Source organism: Rhinatrema bivittatum, unplaced genomic scaffold (assembly GCF_901001135.1).
Source record: "Rhinatrema bivittatum unplaced genomic scaffold, aRhiBiv1.1, whole genome shotgun sequence".
Lineage (NCBI taxonomy): Eukaryota > Metazoa > Chordata > Amphibia > Gymnophiona > Rhinatrematidae > Rhinatrema > Rhinatrema bivittatum.
The window spans coordinates 23,087-32,633 of NW_021821179.1; positions in this window are offsets into that span (position 1 = coordinate 23,087).

Here is a 9,547-nt window from a genome sequence, read left to right on the forward strand (position 1 = left end):
AGCATCTCCAGACTCTGAAAGCAAGGAAATATAGCAGTAATATACACAATCATACCCCATGAATAACAGTGTGCCGAAAAACAATACATCCAAAAACAGTCAGCGTCTCCAGACTCTGAAAGCAAGGAAATATAGCAGTAATATACACAATCATACGCCATGAATAACAGTGTGCTGAAAAACAGTACATCCAAAAACAGTCAGCATCTCCAGACTCTGAAAGCAAGGAAATATAGCAGTAATATACACAATCATACCCCATGTATAACAGTGTGCCGAAAAACAGTACATCCAAAAACAGCGTCTCCAGACTCTGAAAGCAAGGAAATATAGCAGTAATATACAAAATCATACGCCATGAATAACGGTGTGCTGAAAAACAGTACATCCAAAAACAGTCAGCGTCTCCAGACTCTGTAAGCAAGGAAATATAGCAGTAATATACACAATCATACCCCATGAATAACAGTGCACTGAAAAACAGTACAAACAAAAGCAGTCAGCGTCTCCAGACTCTGAAAGCAAGGAAATATAGCAGTAATATACACAATCATACCCCATGTATAACAGTGTGCCGAAAAACAGTACATCCAAAAACAGTCTGGGTCTCCAGACTGAAAGCAAGGAAATATAGCAGTAATATACGCAATCATACCCCGTGAATAACAGTGTGCTGAAAAACAGTACATCAAAAAACAGTCAGCGTCTCCAGACTCTGAAAGCAAGGAAATATATCAGTAATATACACAATCATACCCCATGAATGACAGTGTGCTGAAAAACAGTACATCCAAAAAAAGTCAGCGACTTCAGACTCTGAAAGCAAGGAAATATAGCAGTAATATACACAATCATACCCCATGTATAACAGTGTGCCGAAAAACAGTACATCCAAAAACAGTCTGGGTCTCCAGACTCTGAAAGCAAGGAAATATAGCAGTAATATACACAATCATACCCCGTGAATAACAGTGTGCTGAAAAACAGTACATCCAAAAACAGTCAGCATCTCCAGACTCTGAAAGCAAGGAAATATTTATTTATTTATTTATTTATTTTTGGTTTTTATATACCGGAAGTTCCTGTATAAAATACATATAACTCCGGTTTACAGGTAACAGAGATAACTATCGCCGGGATGGCGGTTTACATGGAACATATCGAACAATTAATCTATTATAAAGTAGAATACATAATAAGATCAACTTAGAACACATAAATAAAGCAAATAAACATTACATTATTGCTGAAAGACAGGGGGTGGTGGTCATTCTTCCTGTTCTTAGCTCTCTGGGAAAGCTTGGAGGAAGAGCCAAGTCTTGAGTTTCGCTTTAAAAGTAGTATGGCCTGGCTGAAGGCGAAGGTCTTGGTGGTAGAGAGTGCCAGAGGGACGGGCCCGCTGTGGATAGTGCGCGTTTCCTCAGGGAGGATTTTGCAGGTTGGGTGATCATTCTATTCTGGTATGCCCTTCTAGTCGGCTTTTTAGAAGTGTGAAGCTGGAGCTGGAAGGTTAAGTTGAGTGGAGAGATGCTATGAAGGGCCTTATGAATCATCATACTGGTTTTGAACTGTATCCTGTATATAATGGGAAGCCAATGGAGATGCTGGAGGATCGGGGTGATATGGTCCTTTTTTTTGGAGTTGGTGAGAATTCTTGCTGTGGCATTCAAGACCATCTGGAGGGGTTTGGTGGTGCAGGCAAGAAGGCCCAGCAGGAGAGAATTGCAGTAGTCCAATTTCGGGAGAATAATGGCTTGGAGTACTGTGTGGAAATCTCTGTAGAGAAGGAGTGGCTTTAGTTTCTTTAAAACTTGTATGAATAACGGTGTGCTGAAAAACAGTACATCCAACAACAGTCAGCATCTCCAGACTCTGAAAGCAAGGAAACATAGCAGTAATATACACAATCGTACCCCATGAATAACGGTGTGCTGAAAAACAGTACATCCAAAAACAGTCAGCGTCTCCAGACTCTGAAAGCAAGGAAATATAGCAGTAATATACACAATCATACCCCATGAATAACGGTGTGCAGAAAAACAGTACATCCAAAAACAGTCAGCATCTCCAGACTCTGAAAGCAAGGAAATATAGCAGAAATATACACAATCATACCCATGAATAACAGTGTGCCGAAAAACAGTACATCCAAAAACAGTCAGCGTCTCCAGACTCTGAAAGCAAGGAAATAGAGCAGTAATATGCACAACCATACCCCATGAATAACTGTGCTGAAAAAGAGTACATCCAAAAACAGTCAGCATCTCCAGACTCTGAAAGCAAGAAAATATAGCTGTAATATACACAATCATACGCCATGAATAACAGTGTGCTGAAAAACAGTACATCCAAAAACAGTCAGCATCTCCAGACTCTGAAAGCAAGGAAATATAGCAGTAATATACACAATCATACCCCATGTATAACAGTGTGCCGAAAAACAGTACATCCAAAAACAGCGTCTCCAGACTCTGAAAGCAAGGAAATATAGCAGTAATATACAAAATCATACGCCATGAATAACGGTGTGCTGAAAAACAGTACATCCAAAAACAGTCAGCGTCTCCAGACTCTGTAAGCAAGGAAATATAGCAGTAATATACACAATCATACCCCATGTATAACAGTGTGCCGAAAAACAGTACATCCAAAAACAGTCTGGGTCTCCAGACTGAAAGCAAGGAAATATAGCAGGAATATACACAATCATACCCCATGAATAACAGTGCACTGAAAAACAGTACAAACAAAAGCAGTCAGCGTCTCCAGACTCTGAAAGCAAGGAAATATAGCAGTAATATACACAATCATACCCCATGTATAACAGTGTGCCGAAAAACAGTACATCCAAAAACAGTCTGGGTCTCCAGACTGAAAGCAAGGAAATATAGCAGTAATATACGCAATCATACCCCGTGAATAACAGTGTGCTGAAAAACAGTACATCAAAAAACAGTCAGCGTCTCCAGACTCTGAAAGCAAGGAAATATATCAGTAATATACACAATCATACCCCATGAATGACAGTGTGCTGAAAAACAGTACATCCAAAAAAAGTCAGCGACTTCAGACTCTGAAAGCAAGGAAATATAGCAGTAATATACACAATCATACCCCATGTATAACAGTGTGCCGAAAAACAGTACATCCAAAAACAGTCAGCATCTCCAGACTCTGAAAGCAAGGAAATATAGCAGTAATATACACAATCATACCCCATGAATAACAGTGCACTGAAAAACAGTACAAACAAAAGCAGTCAGCGTCTCCAGACTCTGAAAGCAAGGAAATATAGCAGTAATATACACAATCATACCCCGTGAATAACAGTGTGCTGAAAAACAGTACATCCAAAAACAGTCAGCATCTCCAGACTCTGAAAGCAAGGAAATATTTATTTATTTATTTATTTTTGGTTTTTATATACCGGAAGTTCCTGTATAAAATACATATAACTCCGGTTTACAGGTAACAGAGATAACTATCGCCGGGATGGCGGTTTACATGGAACATATCGAACAATTAATCTATTATAAAGTAGAATACATAATAAGATCAACTTAGAACACATAAATAAAGCAAATAAACATTACATTATTGCTGAAAGACAGGGGGTGGTGGTCATTCTTCCTGTTCTTAGCTCTCTGGGAAAGCTTGGAGGAAGAGCCAAGTCTTGAGTTTCGCTTTAAAAGTAGTATGGCCTGGCTGAAGGCGAAGGTCTGGTGGTAGAGAGTTCCAGAGGGACGGGCCCGCTGTGGATAGTGCGCGTTTCCTCAGGGAGGATTTTGCAGGTTGGGTGATCATTCTATTCTGGTATGCCCTTCTAGTCGGCTTTTTAGAAGTGTGAAGCTGGAGCTGGAAGGTTAAGTTGAGTGGAGAGATGCTATGAAGGGCCTTATGAATCATCATACTGGTTTTGAACTGTATCCTGTATATAATGGGAAGCCAATGGAGATGCTGGAGGATCGGGGTGATATGGTCCTTTTTTTTGGAGTTGGTGAGAATTCTTGCTGTGGCATTCAAGACCATCTGGAGGGGTTTGGTGGTGCAGGCAGGAAGGCCCAGCAGGAGAGAATTGCAGTAGTCCAATTTCGGGAGAATAATGGCTTGGAGTACTGTGTGGAAATCTCTGTAGAGAAGGAGTGGCTTTAGTTTCTTTAAAACTTGTATGAATAACGGTGTGCTGAAAAACAGTACATCCAACAACAGTCAGCATCTCCAGACTCTGAAAGCAAGGAAACATAGCAGTAATATACACAATCGTACCCCATGAATAACGGTGTGCTGAAAAACAGTACATCCAAAAACAGTCAGCGTCTCCAGACTCTGAAAGCAAGGAAATATAGCAGTAATATACACAATCATACCCCATGAATAACGGTGTGCAGAAAAACAGTACATCCAAAAACAGTCAGCATCTCCAGACTCTGAAAGCAAGGAAATATAGCAGTAATATACACAATCATACCCCATGAATAACAGTGTGCCGAAAAACAGTACATCCAAAAACAGTCAGCGTCTCCAGACTCTGAAAGCAAGGAAATAGAGCAGTAATATGCACAACCATACCCCATGAATAACTGTGCTGAAAAAGAGTACATCCAAAAACAGTCAGCATCTCCAGACTCTGAAAGCAAGAAAATATAGCTGTAATATACACAATCATACGCCATGAATAACAGTGTGCTGAAAAACAGTACATCCAAAAACAGTCAGCATCTCCAGACTCTGAAAGCAAGGAAATATAGCAGTAATATACACAATCATACCCCATGAATAACAGTGTGCTGAAAAACAGTACATCCAAAAACAGTCAGCATCTCCAGACTCTGAAAGCAAGGAAATATAGCAGTAATATACACAATCATACCCCATGAATAACGGTGTGCTGAAAACCAGTACATCCAACAACAGTCAGCATCTCCAGACTCTGAAAGCAAGGAAATATAGCAGTAATATACACAATCATACCCCATGAATAACGGTGTGCTGAAAAACAGTACATCCAAAAACAGTCAGCGTCTCCAGACTCTGAAAGCATGGAAATACAGCAGTAATATACACAATCATACGCCATGAATAACGGTGTGCTGAAAAACAGTACATCCAAAAACAGTCAGCGTCTCCAGACTCTGAAAGCAAGGAAATATAGCAGTAATATACACAATCATACCCCATGAATAACAGTGTGCTGAAAAACAGTACATCCAAAAACAGTCAGCGTCTCCAGACTCTGAAAGCAAGGAAATATAGCAGTAATATTCACAATCATACCCCATGAACTCTTGTTAGAGTGTCCCACCTGTGCCGCTTGAAAAACATAACACGTGCAAATGAAAGGGAAAAATGTTATTAAACCCAAAAACAGCAAATGGCCTGTCAGAGTAGTGCAATAATTATCAAATTAAGAAAATAAGAGTCAAGTAACAAAAAGGATAATAAAAAGGATATTAAACCCAGCACAAACCATTGCCAGTAAACTAAATTGATAAAGCAAGAAAATGGAATTGGTCGTTGCTCCTGCGTCTTCCTGGTCAGCCCTCAGCAGTCCCCCTCTGGGGACCCCTTTTGCCTCCTGCTGCACAGAAACAGAAGCGAGAGCAAGAAACCTTTAACATAGGTGATTAATACTTAGGAAAGCAGAACGTTCTCTGCTGATGAGAAAATAAATCTAACAAATAAATGAAAATAGCTGTTAATAAACAAATTGCCTGCAGAAGCAGAACGCAGGGAAATGCTTATTTATTTATTTATTTATTTATTTAAAGGCTTTTATATACCGGAGTTCATGTACTAGTACATACCACTTCGGTTTACACAGAACCAATATTGGAAAATTACATCAAACAAGTGGGTATAAAACAACAAGGCTAACTTTGTAGGAACTTAGAACTTGAGGTAAAGGAGAGAACAGGACCAAGTGGTAACAGATCAATGTAAATAGCTAAATAATAAATACAAATTCTTACAATAAATACAAATGCTTACAGATTACAGTCTTCAAAATCTAAGTTTGCATCTTCAGAATAATGTTTAAATCTACAAGAACTAACGGTTACATCTTCAAGGTTTGTAGACTTCAAAGCTGAGGTTACATCTGACTTAAAAGGTATTGGTGTAGCATGCTGTAAATTTAACGATTGGGAATATGAGACCAAGAAATACAATTAAGAGTTGCGGCATCAGACATCTGGTTAACGTGATTATGAAATGCGTGAATGAGTCTAGTTCTGGGACGTGGCTCTGAGCGAAAATTTTAAGTGAAGGCTTTTGTAAAGAGCCAGGTTTTGAGTTTCTTTTTGAATGTTCGAGTACAGGTTTCAAGACGAATGTCCGAGGGGAGGGCATTCCAGTGGAGGGGGCTGGCAGTCGAGAATGCACGTTTCTTGAGTGAGGACTTGGCTGAAGGTATGTGTAAGGTGCCTAAGTAACTGGTTCTGATTGGTCTTGATGATGCTTGTGGACGAAGTGGACAGCTTAGATCAAGCGATGTTTGGGAATGGATGGTCTTGTGTGTTATAGTTAGCACTTTGAAAATGATTCTGGATCTGATAGGGAGCCAGTGTAAGTTTTTTAGTATGGGTGTTATGTGTTCACCTCTGCTGGTGTTAGTAAGAATCCTGGCAGCGGAGTTCTGCAACATTTGTAGAGGTTTGGTGGTGATGGCTGGAAGGCCTATAAGCAGAGAGTTGCAGTAATCGATTTTAGAAAATAGAATTGTTTGGAGGACTGTTCTAAAGTCCTGAAAATGTAGGAGAGGTTTCAATTTTTTCAGAATGTGTAATTTGTAATAGCATTCTTTCATTGTGTTCTTGACAAATTCTTTGAGGTTCAGCCTATTGTCTAAGGTAACCCCAAGGTCTCTTACTTGAGTGGAATTGATCATTGGAGGTGTGGTTAGGTTGTTGGTAGGCTGAAGGTTCTCATCTGGAGTGATTAGCAAAAGTTCCGTTTTTGACGTATTAAGTACTAGGTTAAGGCTAGAGAAGAGTGAGTTTATGGACTGTAGACAATTGTTCCAGAAGTTGATGGTGCTGGAGATGGAGTCAGTGATTGGCAGCAGAATCTGGACATCGTCTGCGTATATGAAGTGTGTGACCTTAAGACTTGAGAGTAGGTGACATAAGGGGAGAAGATAGATGTTAAAAAGGGTAGGGGAGAGGGAGGATCCTTGAGGAACTCCGAAAGTGGACTTGACCGGGAGGGAATCCTTGTTGCTGATTCTGACCTTGAATGTCCTATTATGAAGGAAAGATCTGAACCATCCCAGGGCTGATCCTGAGATGCCTATGTCTGAGAGCCGGTCGATTAAGATAGAGTGTTTTACGGTATCAAACGCAGCTGATAGGTCGAGAAGAATCAGGAGGTATGGGGTCTTTTTCTCCAGACCTGCGAGGACTCTGTCAGTTATTGAGGTTAGGAGGGATTCCGTACTAAGGGATTTGCGGAATCCGAATTGGGCTGTTGTGAGGATCTTGTGATCTTCTAGGAATTCAGATAGCTGTTTATTGACTATCCTCTCCATAAGTTTGGCTACAAATGGTAGGTTAGCGATGGGGCGAAAATTAGCCGGGTCTGCAGGGTTCAAGTTGGGTTTTTTGAGGAGAGGTTTGAGGGTGGCTAGTTTCAGTGTGTCTGGTACTAGGCCTTGGGTTAGCGAGCGATTGATGATCTCTGCTAAGGGCTTCGCTATGATGTTGAGAATCATTTCGATTTCGAGTGAGGAAATAGGTTCGAATGAATATAGGTTTGTATTCTGGTTGCATGAATGAGTGTGGATAGAAGGAGGTACTGTGTTACTGGTTGCCAAAGGAGCCATTAGATTGAGGATTTTGTTTTCAAAAAATTGAGCAAGTTCTGTGCATCTGGATTGTGCTTGGTCATCTGGGTAGCTGGTGAGGTGGGTTTTGTGAGCTCTGAGACATATGAGAACAGCGCTTTAGGATCAAAGGAAAAATTGTGAATTTTGTGGGCATAAAAATCTCTCTTTGTGCGAAGTATGTTGTTTCTGTAACTGTGCATGAGGGTTTTGTACTCATTTAGTGTAGCGTTGGATGGATTCTTCCGCCATGCGTGTTCTTTTTTTCTCAATTCTAAGCTTATGATAAACTGTGTTAAAAAGAGAGAAGGACCGAACAGCACGAACCGAGAGGAGGGGGTGGGGAGTTACCCCCTCTCAGTCTCCCTCACTGCAGGACACAAAGAAATGCCAAGACAGTAATCCCACAGAACAGAAGGGCAGACACGGAGCTCAGCACAAAGGAATGCTGAGGGGAGGGCCAATTCACCCCACTGAAAAACTTCATTACCCAACAATCAGCATTCCCTAATGAAATGGGAGGGGGAGTGGAGGGCTTTAGACACCACACCCTGATCCCTCTCCGCTAAACACAAAGAAAAGACCTAAGAAGTGGGAGGATGGGCACACAGACACCAAACGAAAACTGCAGTTCCCAGCAAACACCAAAAGGGTCCGCCTACAGCCCGACACAACGAAAGTCTTTAGTATGTAATGGTAAACTGCTGGAGCTCACGAAGAGCCAGCAAAACAGCTCACGAAGAGCCAGCAAAACAGACAGCAGAAAAGCAAAATTCAGTTCTCTCCTTAGAACTCCTTAGAAACAGGAAAACAGTGAAATCAAACAATGGCAGCAGACAAGATGAAAGTTCCACAGGAAGCCTTGAGGAAGGAGGGCTGGCAAGGTCTGGGCGAAGACCCTCTGAGGAGCAGATAGCCCAGAGACAGGAAGAGGCCCCCGAGGAGCTGGTACCCGGTAGTCTCACGCCACGGAAGAAGGAACAGGAACAAATGCTGAAGTGCAGAGGAGGTAGCTTCAGCAAGTTGATCTCATTGCCAACTCGTAGGCTGACTGGGCCAGCGTTGTTAAGTATGCCTGATGAGTGACGTCATCTGCGGGGGACGCCCCTGAGGTTCCTGCATGATGTGGTTAAAGCTGACCTGGGAGCACGTGCGCACACCTAGGGATCCCCAAGGGCAAGATGGTGATCGGGAGCATCCATGCTGCTTACGAGAGGCCGGGAACAAAGGCCAGAGGGCCAGCAGTAGCTAACAGCAGCAGCAAGTTCTCCCAACAGAGCCAGGACAGAAAAGAAAGAGGTGAGAATCATCGGTTGCAGCCATCTGCAACCTGCGTCCAAGCCTTCCACTTTGTTCCTGCATCTTAATCTTGTTCCTGAGTTCTGAGACTTCCAAGTCCTCGGAGTCCTGCACCTAAGTCCCATGAGCATGACCAGCTCATGGTGGGCTGTGTAATACAGATGAGCTTTGTTTTTCTGGTTCGGGTCGGGTTTCAGTTCGGGCTCTTTGTGGGAAAACTCGTTTTCCCACGGATCATTTTTTGCCAAAAACAAAGCTGGAACCCAAACCCGAAACCGGAAAAACGAATAACAAATGAAAAACCGCGAATCAGAAAAAAAAACCATCCCAACCCTTCACATGTACTTTCTTACATCCCCCCCCCCCCCCCCAACCATCCCGATCCCTCCTCAAGACTTACTAAATGCCCTGGTAGTCCACGGGGTCCCG